Below are 17318 nucleotides of genomic sequence, written 5' to 3' on the forward strand. Positions count from 1 at the left end.
CGAGCACCGGGGAGCGGGGTCCAGCCGCAGCAGGGAGCATCGAGGGGTGCAGAGCCCAGCAGGGCTGAGGTGACACCGCTCCTCCAAACCGCTGGAGTGCCAGCAGGTCGGCGACCGCAGCGGCGGGGCCGTGTGGGGTGGGCTGGGCAGTCAGTCGGGGTTTCCAGGTACTGCAGACACTGATAAGTGTGAGGAGCTGTAACCTCAAAGGCAGAATTTGACACCAAAGGGAGGGCTTCAGCTCTCCGGTTTGACCCAGCCCAAGATCTCAGCTGCAGCATTTAAATCCAGCAGTTTTGGGGTGCTGTTTATTCTTTTGGCTCAGTAAACACTGCAGATTCGGTGGGATCATAAGATCTGGATGGGGAGGCGTGCCCCTGAGTCACAGCAAATACTCCAAACAAGCATCATACTGCAGATCAGAAAACGTGAATTTCTGAAACTGTCTCCCCGCTTCTTTCCCAAGCAAAAGAAAATCCCCAAAGGCCTTTGCTGAGATATTCAGAAGGTGATCTCTGGTGTGTTCACTCCAGCAGTCTTCTGGTCCAAGCCCAATTTGTGAAACTCTCTGCCACCAGCTCCAACTTGTACAAACCCTTTGCTTCGTAAGGCAGGACAACCATAGCAGAGGGTGAAATCCTGATGCTCCATCCCAACGAACTCCTTGGGCCCAGATGGAAACAGTCCCTGCAGGAAGGTTACTCCACGGGTGGTCAAAACTTAAAGCTTTAAAACCTCCCTGAACGCTCCTGCTAGCAGCCGGCACCGGGGTGATCGGGGCTTTCACTGGCTCACCGTGGAAGGGTTGGAAACTTCTCAGAACCATTTCAAGCCAAAAGGGAAGTTTCTAAGAAAAGCGTGGTTTAGCGTACAGCCTACAGCCCACGGAGTCTATTTAGAGCGGCGCCAACAGCCCCCGCAGCCTCCCGCCCCGGACTTCATCTAGCGCCGTCTGAAGCCACGCGAGGTGGCTTCCTTCCATCGCACTGGGCAGCCCTCCAGGAGAAGCGCTGCACCTCGTGGCCCGGGGCGAGGGGCTGCGGCAGGGCTTACAGTAAGTGCTGTCTTCGTTTCTTTTTTTTTTTTTTGGGGGGGGTGGGGTGTTCCTTTTTTTTTTATAATAAAGAGCACGGCTCAGCACAGCGGCTGTGCTGGTTTTGTGTTGGAGATATTGCTGGCTATAGTGTGTGGGGTGTCTTCTCGGGAGCTCCTGTTCAGAGTAACTTCTTGTGTATCGTGACATCGCGGCACAGCCCTTCCTCGCTGAGGAGTCACCCGCCTCCCCCGCACGGGGGGTGAATGTGTGTCCAAGGGTGCCATGGGGGAACAGCGGGGTGAGAGTGTAGAATCAAACCCAAACCCCCCGGGGGGCTTACGTTACCTCAGCAGGCAGATGCAAGCTGGCCGCCCTTGACTGCGTCCTTGTTAGCCTGAACCTTCGGTCAACCCCGTTCATTGTGCAAATACCAACGTGAAGGTGAGCCCCCGCAGGGGTCTGGACTCAGGCTGTTGGGTTGCATCGCTCCCTCAGGTCTCTGGGGGTCCACACCGCTGAAGACTGGTGGATCCCAAGGTCTCTGCCATCACCAGCGCCCACCACGAGGTGCGTTTCTTGGGCAGGGCTTTCTCCAACACAGCTGCAGAGCAACTTGAATATTTGAAAAAAAAACCCAAAGCAAAGCCTACAATCATCTGAAACAAGACTCCGGTTTGCAGTCACATGTTCCTCTGCCTAAAGGATGAGAGAACAAACATTTGTGCTATAAATTCAGCATCCAAGATGCTTTTAGCTATACTGGATCACCCCTCACACCACCAGCTGTCCCTCTGGGGGGGCTTCCAGCCACCGCCTTTGCTGGCTCCCAGGCTGGGAAAGCCAAAACCAGTAGAGAGAGATGCAAGGCCTGAATGAGAACGGAGACAATCTAAACACCATATATGTAAAAGAGTTTATTGGAAGTACACATGACAATATTTACAGAGATAAATCCAGCATGTGATCAGCAGAGCAAGGCATTCCTGTCCCTTCACCGTTCCTTAAGGGTGCAGCAGTGAGGACATCTGCCTGCCCCATTCAGGTCCGTCTGTCCCTGCTCAGGTCCGTCTGTCCCATTGAGGCTGGGAGCCCAGCTTGTGCCATGAGGCCAGTCCTATCCTGCACCACTTCAGTACTTAATTTAAACACTTTCTGCACAGCAAGCGCTCTCAGCAAATCCACACACACTCTAAGCAGAAGAGCTGCATGTCCCCCATAAGACCAGAGCAGACTCAACTCTAGGAAAGCAAAGTCCCCCACCACCTAGAAATGCTTTCTGAATATTTTTCCTCCTGACACCTTCTCCATTTGTTGCTCTGTTACTCGTGGAGGTACCTGCATGTATCGGGATAGGCAGTGGACGCCTCGGGAAATAGCCACAGTGTCACAGAGCTGAGGCACATCTTTGCAGAGTGTTTATGCTTTGAAATGTGCAGAAAGTGTTAATTGCTACTCCTATCTCCTTTTTCAAAAATATCCCAACACAAGGCATGAACTCCATCTCCCAAGGCAAAAACTTCATCTCCCCTAACAGTAGAGGTCTACATCTGAGTTACTTATCCAGCCTGCCTGGGATAGAGGACTGGGCACTTCAAAAAACACGGTTCAGCCAGCTTTCTTTTGATGTTTAACTTCGGAGGAGACGAATCGGAGCCGCTCACGTGCCCCTTTTTGCAGCACAGGGGTCTGGATGCCTAGCTCAGGTGCAGAGCTCTACCTTGGGCCAGGTGACTCCTGCCCTGGGTGACTGAGCAAACACAGTGTCAACCGACAGGAACAATTTGCAAACAACTGAGAAGCAGACAAATGTGCAAATATATCTGGTGGCTACTTCTGGATAATGAATGCATAATCTATTCCGACTCCCTTCCCTATCTACTTCTGGATAATGCGTCTGTGAGCCTGAGTCAGGTTTATAAATGGCTGGCAACGAGAAAAACAGACTGCGTTTGAGCCAAACATTATGTTCAGCAAATAAGGCAGGCAGTTGTGCCATGGACAGTTGCTGTTAGAGCTCAGTGTCAGAATCCCTCCAGCGCTCAGCGATTCCCATCCTGCGGGCAACTGCTACGTGGGGTGGCAGGACGCGACAACTGACTTTTGCCTCTAAAATCTAATTTTATGCCTAAACCGCACTCTAATAAAAAAGCAATACTGTATTCCTTTCCCGTCTATCTGCTCGCTAGAAAGTCGCTCTTACATTTGGCTCCACTGCCGGGAATGCTCCAAAGAAAGCTAATTACAAGGTCATTGCAGTAAATTGCATTTGGTGGCATAACTCTGAGTCACCGGTTCAGGGCGCTTTCCCTCTGCCACCCTGGCGTAACTCATTTAACAAGGGTGAAGAAAAGCAGAAAAAAATTTACAGACTCCCAGTACATGAGACTTAACGGGAAGCCAGCATTTCCAAAGTGTCATGACTTCTGGGTGCCCCAGTGGAGGCAAGTTCTCCTGGGAATGGTGACAAACTGGACACCAAAGATTTTCCAGTCACTTTGGGAAATGCTGCTTACCGGCCACACAGTCCTCGAGCGGGAGGAGAGGAGCCTGAAACCATTTGGAGGCTTCCCAGGGTTGCCCATGCAGGAGCAAATTTCATTCTTCCCCCAAGAAATCTACTCTCCATCTACTCAAACCTTTGGGAAGAAGAAAGAAAAGTCACTTCGCTGGGTTGGGTGGCAAAAACCTCCTTCCACCTCCGGCGATCCCGCTGCTGGCTGAGGCGTCTCCAGCCCAGCTCCTCACCACGCAGGGACGGGTTCCCAGGAGGAAGGGGCTTGTTCCTTCTCGGTCGTGCCAGGCTCAGTGAAGAGAAGAAAGCTGCAGGTTGCAGATCATGGTGCCTGGAGGATGCTCACATGCCGGCTGCTGCTGCGAGGTGGTAAGTCGGTGCAGACCTCGTGAGGGATGGTTGCCTCTGGTGCAGTAATCTCTCCCCACACTCCCCGGCAGATGCATCCTCACGCTTTCCGGATGATCCGCCCCGGTTTCCTCCAGTCCCTGTACCTCTCCCTGCGCACCGAGTGGACCAGGGGCCTGGAGAAGCTGGAGTGGTTTGATCTGGTGGTGTTGCTAGTGAAGAACAAAGTGAGATATCGTTACTGGTGTGGGTCAGAGCCGGGGCACATCTCCTGCACCTAGTGGAGGCTCCTAAGAGGACAGGGAATTTTGGTCAGCAGAATGGGTTTCACCACCACTGCTCCCAAGAGAAGCTGGTTCCTGCTGCAGCCCCTGATGCTCAAGGTGCCTGGCCTGCAGAGACCCAGGGGTGAGCCTCCCCTATGCACCTGAAGTGGTGATGGGGACCCTGCCTGTCCCAGCTACTGGAGGTCTTGGGAACAGCTGCTGAACCACAAGCGCACAAACGTGAGCTCCGAACCGCATGAACAGCCTGTCAGAGCCCTGAGGACCATCCCTCTGGCCAGGTGGGTCACTGAAACCAAACCCCTTGGCTCTTCGAAACTTCCACTTCAAATACCTTTGAGCGGTTTTCCTTAAAACCACTAAACCCAACAACGTGCACACCTGGCACTTCTTTGGGCTTTCACCACCCTTGCTACAGCCCGCGTTCTCTCGGGGGGGTTTATCCAGGGTGCGAACCAACCATGCCACGAATCAACCACACCACGATCAACCACGCCACGTGCAGAGACGCCCAGGACAGCCCAGCAGAGTTGGCTCGGCTGCAGGAGCAGCGGGGCTGTGTTCACCTAGGGCTCTTCTGGGACGACGTGATGCTCAGGCCCACTTGCCCTGGGCATTTCTACTCTCCCTAGGCGCCGTGTCCCAGGCTTTTCTTTCCTTCCTCCTGGCTAACACCTTCACTACCCGTTTTTATACCTAGCTTTTGCAAAGATTGCAAAAGACTGGTGCAGTGAAGGTACACGTTCTCCTGCCAGTGCAGAGGGCGATGTGGGGCACAACAGCGTCTGTAGGAATTTCCAGAGAAATTCATATGGGGTGAAGCGCGTCCCCTCCCCATCCCTGCAAAAAGGGCGGTGCAGTGGTGATCTCTGGGGCTGGCGATTAGAGATCGTTCCTTTTTCTAGATCCGGCCCAGAGGCATTCCTCCTGTGATCCCCAGTGGCTTTGCCAATAAAAATCATCCAGATACCATTTCCCCCATGCCCGTAAGCGGCGGAGGGGGACAGTGAGGAAAGGCTGGTGGAGAGCAGACGTGACGTGGGACGCCAGAAGTGGCTGATGAATGGAGGCAGGGAGCGGGGGAGCCGCCAGCCACTCCAGGAGCGGAGGAAGACAGAGCTGGGGAAAAGCTGTGAATGTGAGAAAAAGCTGCTTTACAACAGAGCTTGTTACTATTTAACATCCACAAAAGGAGGAAGAGCCCTGAAATCCCTGCCTGCGCTGAGGGTACAGTCAAGAGACAGTTCTCTCATGTCCTAATTACCTTGCTGCTTTATAACTTAATTTCCTAATTGGTTTTCAAGTTAATTACTTTTAACAAACAGGCTGGGGAGGTGGCAGCTCAGGCCCTGTGGCAGGAGATGAAGCTTCACCTCTACAGCACTGGCCCAGTTCCAGGTCGTGCTGGGAAGCGAGGTGGCCTTACATCCATCTCTTCCAAGGAGGTCTGCCTTGCTGTTATCTCAGGTTTCAGCTCTTACAGGAAGGTTTTGGGTGACTTCCTTGGCAACGTCTGCAAATCCTTCCTAAAAGTCAATGATCCTGGGATCGCAGATTGCGCCAGCCCCTCGCTCTCATTCCTCCTAGCTCGAGATGGTACCCAGCAGCGGGAGGCAGCTCGACGGCTGCGTGCACAGTGGGAGCAGCCATCACGCTCCACCGCCACTGACACCAGGGCTGAGCTCGGCTGGGTGCCCCAGATCCGTACGTTCAATCTGGTGCAGGTGTGGGCGTACAGTCGCTTTCTGTCAATTAAATCAAAGCTGATATTGCGGCTTTCTTTATCCTCTCATGCTGGCGCCAAGTCAGCTGCGAGAGGACAGGTGATTCTCAGACCAGGCTGCCGTGGACAGACGGTACTGGTCCAGCATTAAACCAACTGGTGTGAACCTCACTTCTGAGCTGGCTTTGTGCTGGGGTGCTCCTGACCTGATGCAAGGCATGAGGAAGCTTTCTTCCACTGCTGAGCCATAGTTTGAGCTCTTTGGAGAACCAGGCTACAGATGCCGCAATCATTTCTGAGCATTTTCTAAGCCCAAGCCTATGCTGGGGTGAACATCTGGCTCCAGCTGTGCTGTCTGAGCACTGGGAAACCTGGCCTTAAGGGCTCGTCGCTCAAGAAAGCTTCAGGGGGTGTATGAGCCCAGGCCACACCAGAATCAGGGTGTCCATGCAGGACAATCTTAATTCCACTAAGAGGGTCCCAAGTTCATCCTGTAATTTTCCAGTTCTCCAGGCTGCAGAGCTTCACCTGTTCATGGTACAACCTGTGAACGATCCATCTGACACACACAGACCGAGTGGCTCTGCTTTCCCAAACCGGCTGGAGTCAGCCAGAGGAGCAGCAGGAGCAGTGTTAGGGCAGGGACAGGCTGGGCTGTGACAGCAGGCAGGGTGGGCTGCCCGTTCAGCTCGGATGCCCCAGGGTGCGGGGCCCTGCACAAATCATCCGGCTTGGTCCCACCTCCCCAAATGAGCATGGGTTAGATGGCAGCCCCTAGAGATTTTCGTTTTTGATGGGGTACCTAATTCCCTCAGGTTCTCTTTAAAAAAAAAAAAAAAAAAAAAAATCAGTCCTATGACATTATCCTGGCTGCTTGATGCAAGTTGTTTGGTGGCCTCTAGTAAATAAAATGATTCCATTAGGTTTTCTGCATTGCATCCTTTTGCTAGCATTGGGGTACCTCAGACCTCAGCACAAGTTATTGTCCAGTGCCTCCCTGCACTCCTCCTTGAAGACAGCAAGGAAATCTGCCTCTAACCTCAGTTATAATCCAGCCAGCCCCATCGCTTTCAAGCTATTTCTGCACTTGAGCTGTCTCCACCCATGGCTGCGTTCCCAGTGCTAATCATTTTACTTGTACAACTAAGACAGTGCAAGGTGCAGTTCAGCTTTGCTGGTCTGGAGGTTCAGCCAGTGAATTTATCCCTGAACTGCAGACGAAAAAAATGGTATCTGCTGGCTACTGATCTTCAGCAAGCCATGGGTGCACCCTTGTACCTCTCTTGGTGGTCTCATCTATGCAGACACCTTTGGGGTGTGTATGTGCAGCACCAAGCGCAGCGGGGCTGTAATTGGGGCTGGGATCGCTGCACGTCAGAGGATTAGGATAAGGAGTGAGCTGTGAGCTTGGTTCACTCGTGCTGCAGCTGTCAGACCTAGAGAAACTGGGTCACAGGCATCTTTTTAGGTCCAAAGCTACGGGGTGTTGGTGTGCCATTGCCCGAGATCTGGCAGGAGGTGAATTTTGGGTCCCGGGGAGAGAGTCCTTAACCACGCAGCCAAGGGATAGCTGTCAAGATATCTTTCATTACAAGACCCCAGCCATATTAAGACCACGATTACCCCAAACATTTTTTTCAAGTGAACAATACATGAACGATGTTTGCAGAAACATATCTGAATTTTAAGGACACGCAGCATTTTTCTTTTACGTCCTTATTTCTCCAGCTCATTTTTGTTGTTGGGCAGAAAACGAGGAAGGGATTAGTGTAGTGGGCACAGCCCAGAGTGTGGGAGGAGACGGCGAGATAGTGACATGCACGCTAGTGATTTAACATGAAATACTCCGATTGCAAAGAGCCTCTAGAGGTTTGTGCCTCATTGATGAATATCATGCATGAAGCGTAGCTCCTTGTTCTACCCACATTTTTCTCTTCCAGGTATGTTGATTGGGATCCTGAGTCACAGGTTCATTTCCACAAAAAAAAACCCAAATCACAGGCATATTTATCTGTGAGTCAAATGCACAGTATGTTCAGACAATACAGGCTCAAAAGATTAACGGACCTTAATCCTACCTCTGTACATTAATACACAACAGATGATAAACACACACACCCACCCCCCTATAAGGACTGATGTATGTACACAAAAGACAATCTTCCCCATCAAAACATACCTGAGCTATTCATCTTTTGGAAACATAATAGACATTAACTCACCTAGAAGACCAAACCGGACCCGCCTGCTTTTTCGGCTTGGCTATCTGCTTCTGGTACTCCATCCAGCCGCTCACCAGCTCGTGAAGGATCATCACGTAGAGAAGGAAAATAAGAATCCTGGGATCCATTCGTGGCACTTCGGGGTCTGCTTCATTGGGTATGGGTGACATTTGCTCGAGAGCAATGGGAGGTCAGCCGGAGGGGTGCAGCTCCTGCTGTTAAGGCTCTCGGGAACGGGGGGAGCTGGAGGGATGAAAAGGTCGCTGCTGGAGATGAGCCTTGCAGGCTGGGTTTTGTGCAGAGTGAATTAATGCTGTAAAAATCTCCTGGGGGGATGAGAGGCTGGTGCCTATTGCGTGAAGCAGCATAAACACAGCGGCAGAGGCTACGGACGGTTCCTTTAATGGGGTGGATCACATCTTCTGGGACTCCATCCCTTTCGTCTCCCTCTCACTCGTGCTTTGTCTGCATTACTCTGCAGCCATGAGCTCCCTACACTTTTATCGCAGGAGCAGCCCCGCTTCGGCAGCGCCCCTTTGATTGGCAGCGGGGGGGAGAGTTGGCTGCCGTGCCCGCAAGCCGGCAACGGGAGCACTGTCTGGCTGCAAGGAATAAATTAAAAACCCCAGTCAATGACTAGGGATTCTCCGAGCTGTCTCTTCCCAGTGTCTCAGGATTTTGGGCTGCGCTGAGCCAATGTTGATTGGGAGTGTTACTGAGTATTTTGCAGCTGAGAAATCTTTTCTTCTGCTCGCTTTTCTCACACTCTTATTTTGTTCTCCTCGTTATTAGTCCTTACCTAAATCTTCAGCCGCTGTTTCCCCAGTGGTAAAGCTCCAGTGGGGTACCTGATGTGCAGGAAAACCCTGGTGCCACAGCTCCCAGTCTTTTCCCCACCACAGCTCCTCTCCCAGCCCCTCCACCTCGTTCTGTTTAGCAGCGTAGGATCTTGCTGAACTGAGATCTGCTTGTGACACCAGATCCCCTCGGCCTCTCCCTTCCTTCCCCCATGGAGAGCTCCAGGACACGATGCAATACACGTGCCTGGTATTTCTAGCAGGATAAAAGCATAGCCCAGTCTTGTTTAGACACTTGTATAAATAGAACAAAAAAAAATGTCCTTTTTTCAGCATTTAAAATCAAGCCTTATCAATATCTACCTTGTGTTTCTAAGAGCATCTTTCACAAAATTCATGTTATTCCAGTGAAATCTTTCTGTAAGTAAAACAGTAAGCCCTCAACAATTATTTAATTATCAGGATCATCTAGAAGCAAGAAGGCAGATTGACCAACCTACCTTTGCTTACTGGAGCTGTGCCAATTCAGTGCAGGAGAGGAGGCCCAGATGAGGGACAAATACAGTGACTCTCGCGATTTTCAACTCCGCAGCTCCTACGTAAACACACGGACCGCTGGGCTTGCCGTCTTACGTGGTGCAGGGCTCGACACGCTGGTCAGTGCGATTCTTTAAGGACAGGCATGACAGCCACACAATACACAAGCTCACAATAAACTTACCATGAGGAAGTTTCTTCTCCACTAACTCAGGTTATGTTACCTGTGGGTTTAACACTTGAGGTTAGATGTTTCTTAGAAACTTTTGCCCTTTGGTATATAACTGCAGAGAAGTGTGCAGAAGCCAGGGATTTTGATAGTTTTATATTAAGCACGTATTTAATGTACGTTAAGGGATGCTAATTACACAGTATGTCTGCACATTAAATAACCCGATGGCAGTAGCAACATCCCAGTCAAACGTGCACCTCAAAGTACGGTGTGACTTTTCTTCAGCTAACTAATGTTCTTTCATTTATGAGTCCAGAAGTGCTGAGTAACTCTCTAAATTGGGAGGAGAAGATCTCATGGGTGGGAGTGAGCAAGTGAATGAAACAAGCAAGGACTGGAGGTGTTCTACCAGCCACGAAAATGAGAATACTTGAAGTTCTCCATGAAAGGATAGTGGAGCCGTTCCTATAGCAACAGAGACAGTTGCCAGGCTGCAGGAGATGGGTTCTGATGTATGGTACAAGTCACACGTAGTGAGGGATTTTAGACTAAAGACAACACTGATATTTTATACATATGCAATTTTTAATGAGTAAAGACAATGTGACTCCTTTGTTCCAGGGGAGAGCAAAAAATCAAAGAGAGAAATTACTGGGGTAAGAGTGGCAGGATAACTCATTACAACTTACTCCTACTTTTGTATTAGGTGCTCCATCTTATGAATGTAAAATAATTTTTAAAAATCTGCTTGTTGCTGAACATTACAGCTCGATGGACTAATGCTCCTTTTAAAATCCCAACAGACTGCAGACTGCCTCTGCCCTGCCTCTGCTCTTTTACCGTCCTCAATACTCAACCAAACACTGTCTAGGTCTGAAAATCTTGAGTCTTTAAAAAGTTATCTGAACTTCAATACACAATTTTTTGTTAAAAATTTCACCAATTCATCCTCAGTACTACGTAAGGTAAAAAAGCCAATAATCCGTGAGATATTGCCAGAGCCAACAGCTCTTAATAAGGCAGTTGGTTTCCAAACAGCTTGGTGACTAGTCACAAGCTGTAAATTCTTTGACAAATGGTCCCAAAAAGGAACTGGAAAGGCTGATTGTAGAGTGATGAAAGCCCAATTTGGGAGGGCGGGGCGGGGCCGGAGCTAGCCGTGGTGCTGACGGGCCCCTCCAGCGGCCGCGGGGTACGGGGATACGGGGGGTACAGGACCCTCCCCACAGCGGTGGGGCACCCTGAGACCCCCCCACCAAGCTGTGGGTGTTTCCCCTCTGCCCCCCACGTCCACACTGGTGCATAAATTCAGAAGGGCATGGCTTCGGGGTTGTCCTGGGGGGGTTCGGTGGGAGTGGAAAAACCTGCGCGAGTCCTTCAATTTGTGCAAATAACTGCCGAGTAGAGTCAAGAAGCAGTTGGCAAACTCACTGGGGACTTCTAAGGGTTTGGAGCAAATATCAACTGGGCTGTTGCACACTTTGATAGTCATCAGTACAAGACAGATATGCCAATAAAACGTGTATTCAAACTATCGCATAACATAGGCACCTGAGGGCTGAAACGGATCTCACCTGCAGACCAGAGCCTTGATCTGCTTCTCAAGTTGTCCATTGTTCTGCAAATGGTTTTAATTAAAAGCCAGCACTCCTCGGATACATCATCTCTCTCTCCTGTTGTTTTCAGGCAACTCTGTAGAAAAATGACAAGTAGGTCAAATATGAATGAATGCTGTGTGAAAGAAGTGGCATGGAAAAAAGTTCCCCGAGCCTGAGGTGATAGGAGAGAGCCTGGGACTCGGGTGGGCTCTAAAGAACAGAAGAAAATGAAAAGCGGGCTCTGGGGCGCAAAGCAGTCTGCCCCAGTTTTGGTGGGGCAGAAACCCCTGCAGAGGACAACTCCTTCAGCTCACAGTTTAAGCAGCTGCAAAAGGAACGGCGACATAGCGGAGCCACTGATGCACTGATAAACTCTCACGCTGAAGCAGTGGACGCAGCAGCACGTGCAGGTTTGCAATTCCTTTGGGAAACCGGGGTGGAAATGAGGCCAGGCTCCTTTGTCCAAGGCACTCAGCCCAGCTAGCTGGGCTGGAAGAAAAGCCCAGAACACTTGAGCAGTCACTGAGCCCTTCGTTCCTTGCCAGTGGCACGAAGCACCCCCACCAGCCTGACTGCTGCAGCGTTCCCGTTCTTTTGGGCAGTGCATCGTTAGAGCAAAGGCATTGAGGAACAGAACTGTGTCATTCTGCTACTCGGGGCTCACTTCCCTCTTTGTTGGATGACAATCTAGGCCTCTTTACTGCTAAAGAGATTTTAAAAAATGGAGGTGGTAGGTGCCAGTCAGTATTTATATTCATTGCAGCCCCAAGGGCAACACCAAAGATCACCTTCCTTCAGGCTCCTTGGAAGCACCCATCTCCCCGTTCTTCCACTTGGAAGATGGCACAACTAACTAACTAACCGGAAAACCCGCCCTTCCTAAGGCTCACCATCGACACAGAACTCGCACAATCTCCAACCTGCATCACAAAAAGGCAGCAATAATTGTTTTGTGACAGTAAATCGGGGTTGACGTAAACTGTGTGTGTGACTTGTTACAATTATTGGCTTTTTAGAAGGAACTTCTGAGCTTCACTGAAAAGACAGTGACCTGCATTCCCCTCGTACGGGGCCCAAAGCCTGCAGGGATTCCTCAAGCTAACAGGATAGTCAAGGACTGGAAACATCAAACCTCGCACACACCGGCCAAACTGAAAAATCAGGCCAAGCAGCTCTTGAAACAGGCCACAGGGGCATGGTCCAAAATTCCTGTGGAGTCCAGAAGACACAGCGATCCCCACAGGCAGCAGTCAGGCCACAGGCATCAGCAAGTGGGGAAGACCTCCACCTCGATACAGTGCTAGTAAAGAGGGATCTGAGGTCCTAGGGTCTGGGGTCTTCAAATACCCCAAGCAGGACCCTGTCAGCTGCAGGGCTGCTTCCCACATCTCCATACACGCTTGTCCTCGGCCAAAGCCCATGAACGCCATTCTGCCGGGACAGGTGAGAAGGAAAACAGATTCCCTTCTCTGCCCTTTGGCCGCTCTTCAAGGAACCTGCTTCTAAAAAGCCCTCTGTAATTATATGATTATTCATTAGAGATTAAACAGAGACCATGGTGCTCATTTGGAGTAGGCCGTGGGTTGGTAACAGATCTGGCTATGACCTACTGGACCAGATATTTTGTTGTTGCTCCCCAGGCTTCGTTTCACAAGTCAGCAATGACTCTGGCCCAGCGACTCCGACATCTTGAATGAGGCTTCATGCGCAGTTCAGGGCAATAAACTTCTCCGGCAGACACACGTCTCTCTCTTTCCTCTCTCATTCTCATGCAGTGTCTCCTTCCTACGCTCAGAAGTCAAACAGATCTGGAACCAGGGGGGAAAGTGGAAATACAGCTGCCAACAGAGCCAGAAGAGAGCAGATCTCAGCCTTCACAGCAGACAGGAAAATGGATTTTCAGAGTAAAAAGAAAAAGAAGTACTGCAGAATCTGTCAGCACCTTCCATAGCCTCATACTAGTCAACAGTTGATAAAAGACAAAGAACAGACGCTCTGAGACATATTTCTTCTGAGGATTTTTAATTGCTCCTACCTATAAATGTGGTTGAAAAAGTGATATGAAACTTGCACTCTTAATCATCAGATTGCTTTGTATGAGATTGCTAATGACTCATCACTGGGATTTTATAAACATTTTACCACTTTTTAATTCTGTTAACCCTTATCAGCCACACAGCTTTGGCACAGCAAATTGATGCTAGTCTGAGGGAAAAAAAAATATTAAAAACTAATAACAACAATAATTGTCTCCTGAGTTCTTGACTTCTTTTCTATGACAACGGCACAGGAACCAGCAAGGGTTTAGTCTGACTCAAGCTGGATGGCTGGTTACAGGAATTATCTTCCTTCCTTGCCATAGAACTGACGTTCGCAGAACCTGGAGAGCAAGGAGAGAAAGACACCGATACTTCTGGGCTGCTGCCTTTAAGGTAGGCAGGTTCAGAAGCTGTGGTCTAATACTGATGCTTTTCCTCTTCCCTGAGCACAGGCCACGCTGATCAGGAGAAGCAGCGACATGAACTCACCTCAGCACAGCAGTCTGTAAGCCCAGAGGTGAGATACCTTCGCCCCTTGTGCAATGGTTTTGCAAGAAAAGGAAGCTGGTTTCACTGCATCCAGTTGTTCAGCTTTGTCCTTCTCATCAAACTCCTCTTGCAGGTCCCGCAGGCCAAAACCCACCCACACAGATCACTTAGTTGCTTTCTGTGAAGTTATCCTTCAAGCTGGACTGACCTCGTTATCTTTGGTACGGTCTCTACATGCTAGTGGATGCTCCTCTGGTCACTGCTGGTCCTGCCTGCACTACAGAGGATGGTATTAGCCAGGTTTAAAATCTGATTCCCCTAGAAAACAAGAAACGTTCCAACATCAGTGCCTCCTGCCAGAAAAATCTCATTATTAGGGGCTGACATATGAACGCAGCACAAAGCTAGAGGCATCTTGTAAGAGAATTCCCGGTGCACAAGATTGACAGTAGGCAAGGGCAAGCTGCTCAACGTGTGTGAGCCCCAGGTCCATAAACACCTCAAGCTGAGCTGTGCTTTGCCCCCAGGCAGAGGGCACCAAGCTGTAAACGCGGCGAGAGCTGGGACTTGAGCACACACAGCCACAGGTCACCCCCCTCTCTGCCCAGCCAAGCCACCAAAGCAGGACCCAGCTGAATGTCCTGCTACCCTGGCCATGTTCAGCCTCCCTCGGGAACCCGGCTGGAGGAAAGGGTCAAGGTGCCTGCCCTCACCTAGGTGGGAAAGATCTCTGCCATTCACACTGCCTGGTCTGCTGGGATAAGATAAGGGAGAGGAGACGGCAGAGAAGACAATGGAGCTGAAGATGAAGGCAATAAGTGCCAGGTGCTGCAGGGCAAGAAGTAGAGAAGAGAGGACCTGGGAAAGAGCAGTGAATGCAGAGGATGTCCATGAATGGCAAAGTCTGGAGCAACCACAGAGCTGAGCCCTGTCTGACAAGTGACCTGAACTTGGGTGGAGCTGCCCTTAATCCCTGTTTTACACCCACCTGACCTCCGAGAAGCTGACTTGCCCCTGGTTTTTAATGCTGAGCCTGGCTCTGGTGGAGGGACAGTGCTGGCAAGGAAATCCAGTCTGTGGGTTCCAAGCCATGGGGACAGAGCTTGGACCGGTCCACAAGCCCTGCTGGGCTCAGCCCTTATTAACATAAGAGCCTGAGGGGGAAATAAAGGTAAGAAAGCAAGCTGGAGAATGCAGAGCGCTCTGCAGGTCGCAGATCTGCAAAGATAACTGCGCAGAAATACTTACTCCTCCTGAAAAGCTGCTCCATCAAGACATCTCTCCAGAGAGACAGCTGCATTAATAATGGCATTTGTACGCCAGGACAGACTTCTTAAAGAAAACGTAAAGTAGCATCTGTGTGTCATCCATCAAAATTGCAAGAAAGGCCAGAAACTCTCTAAATCACCCTGTGCTGTTCAGTCTCCTCTCTGCTTCTGGGAGAGACCCAGAGCCCTCGGGCACAGGCTGCGGCACAGCTCCTGCCCCACACAGCCCTGCTGCTGGTCACCTCCAAACACCTCTGAGTGAGACACAACCCTGGCATAGAGAGATCTAGAATAGTACATAGAGCATCTAGAAGTACCTTTATATACACCTACAGGCAAAATCTGTGTTGTTCTCCATCCTGAAATGGCTGAACTCTTCTGAAAAAGGAATGAACAAGATTTTTCATGTCACTTCATTTTCTGGGCTAGACGCAACTCTTCCAAAGTCAAAGCAAGACATTCATCCCAAGGAAGCTGGATAAGGGGATCCTCGCTTACAGGGAAAGTCACGTACCAAGTCTCCCACCACGCACAACTCTTCAGAATTAACCTAAAGGTGACTGTAAAGCCTGAACCATATAGCAGCTCCACCAGAAAAGTATCTTGGAGAGTGATAATTCAGTTTTCTGCTGTGCAGCATCTGCTCCAGACTTTGTTAGACACTCCTTTTAAATGTCCATCTTCCCTCCAGCCATCTGCAGCACAACCCATTGTTCCCGACCACTTTTCCACTGGATCCACTGCCCACAGCACTAAGGAGAACAGGCTGTTCTGCCAACAAGCAGATGCTTTTGAGCATTCATTCAGACTTGTGAAGATGCATGACAATGCCTTCCAATTGCTGGGTCCCCACCTCTTATTATTCTTTAAGTCACAGCCTAGCAGAGCCCGCCCTTACAAGGGTCCCAGCTGTGGCTTTTGTGGGACTATTTGGGAAATAGCGTCAATGGGTTGGAAAGCAGAAGTTGGCAACCAGTGCACTCCAGGAGGATGATTTCATGGCTATTCTTTTCCACCAACTTAGGTTTAATCCAGAGAAGCGCAGGAGTTGCAGGCTGTCAGAATCCAGCCCTCTTTTGGAACAAGAGGCTTCCTCTTATGGGTGGAATTTGGTGCAAAGAAGTTTCTCACTACACCCCTAATGATCCTACTGAGGCCACAGCACAACCGAAGGGTTCTTCAAGAGACAGACTTCTGAATACTCTGTCGTAACAGTAGCTGTACCCTACCTGCCAAGCTCCTCAGTTTCCTTGGTGTTCCTCCCACTGCTTCAGAGCAAAGGAGGCATATGAGAGACAAAATGTCTAGATCTTTGAGACTTCTCCTAAAGGCACTGGGTGGACACACAGTCCAAGGTTTAAATGCCTAAATTGGATGGATCTCAGCGGGAAATCAGGCACCTGAGTAATAGGGAAGTACTAAAATACATTTTTTAAGGTAAAATGCTCATGTTCATTTTAAGCACGTTCCAGGCAAGCAGGACTTGGGTAGATGTCACGAAGGCACTGCAGCAGCAGCAGCAAGAACCACACCAGTGTCTTCTTTCCAACTGCCAGGTTGTGGTGTGGCTCTGCAGAAGGGAGTGTGCTGCGACCCCAGCGCTCCTCTTCCCTCTCGCCAAGAAAAACCCACTGAGCAACACACCTGGTGAGCTGCGGGAAGATTTTTCAAGGTCAGGCACATCTCAGAGCACATCTGAACCGATGCACCAGGTCAGCAAGCTAGTGCTGGTCAGAGAAAGGCTGTGCATCTGCCAAGCAAAAGGACATGCCCTTCCCCAATAAAGAGCAGTAAACCAAAAACAGAGGTGTCACCCCAGCCTCAGGGAGCTCCAGGGAAGCAGGAACAGGCTTGCTGAACCGCAGACAAAGCCGGTATGGTCAGGATCCCCAACAGCACAGGACAACCAGGGTGATGGTCACATCACACCTTTGTTTGTCCTCCCACTCAAGCCAGACAAAGGTGCACATTGGGAACTAGTACCTACCACACAGTTTTGCACTTCTCCACAGCAGAAGTCTCATCAGACCAGGAAGACACATCTACCTGCTTCCACCACACGCTGCCCCAATAGCCAGCCTTTGAAATCATAGCAAGAACAATTTGGTGGGTCTCCAGGCACTCCAGTAGTAAGGAGAAAGGATGAGGAAGGCTGTTTACTGTGGGATTGACAACCTCTGCCCCTTCCCAGAGAACCCCTCAGGACCAGCAGTCCTTCTTCCATTGTCCGGTGATGAGCAGGTACAGCAGAGGAGGGACCGAAGGACACACCATGTGAAAACACCATGGATGC

The 17318-nt window shown here is 50.2% G+C and overlaps 1 long non-coding RNA gene across 1 annotated transcript; it reads right to left on the reverse strand.

The window, feature by feature from the left end:
• Positions 1-1929: 1929 nt before the first annotated feature.
• On the reverse strand, positions 1930-12756 carry LOC142091356 (uncharacterized). The gene is made up of 6 exons (XR_012676759.1): positions 12373-12756; positions 11206-11323; positions 9423-9683; positions 9286-9340; positions 8126-8368; positions 1930-4108 (listed from the first exon to the last, which is right to left on the reverse strand). It is a non-coding gene; the product is annotated as an uncharacterized LOC142091356 (long non-coding RNA).
• Positions 12757-17318: the final 4562 nt, after the last annotated feature.

The sequence above is a fragment of the Calonectris borealis genome, chromosome 21 (assembly GCF_964195595.1).
Source record: "Calonectris borealis chromosome 21, bCalBor7.hap1.2, whole genome shotgun sequence".
NCBI lineage: Eukaryota > Metazoa > Chordata > Aves > Procellariiformes > Procellariidae > Calonectris > Calonectris borealis.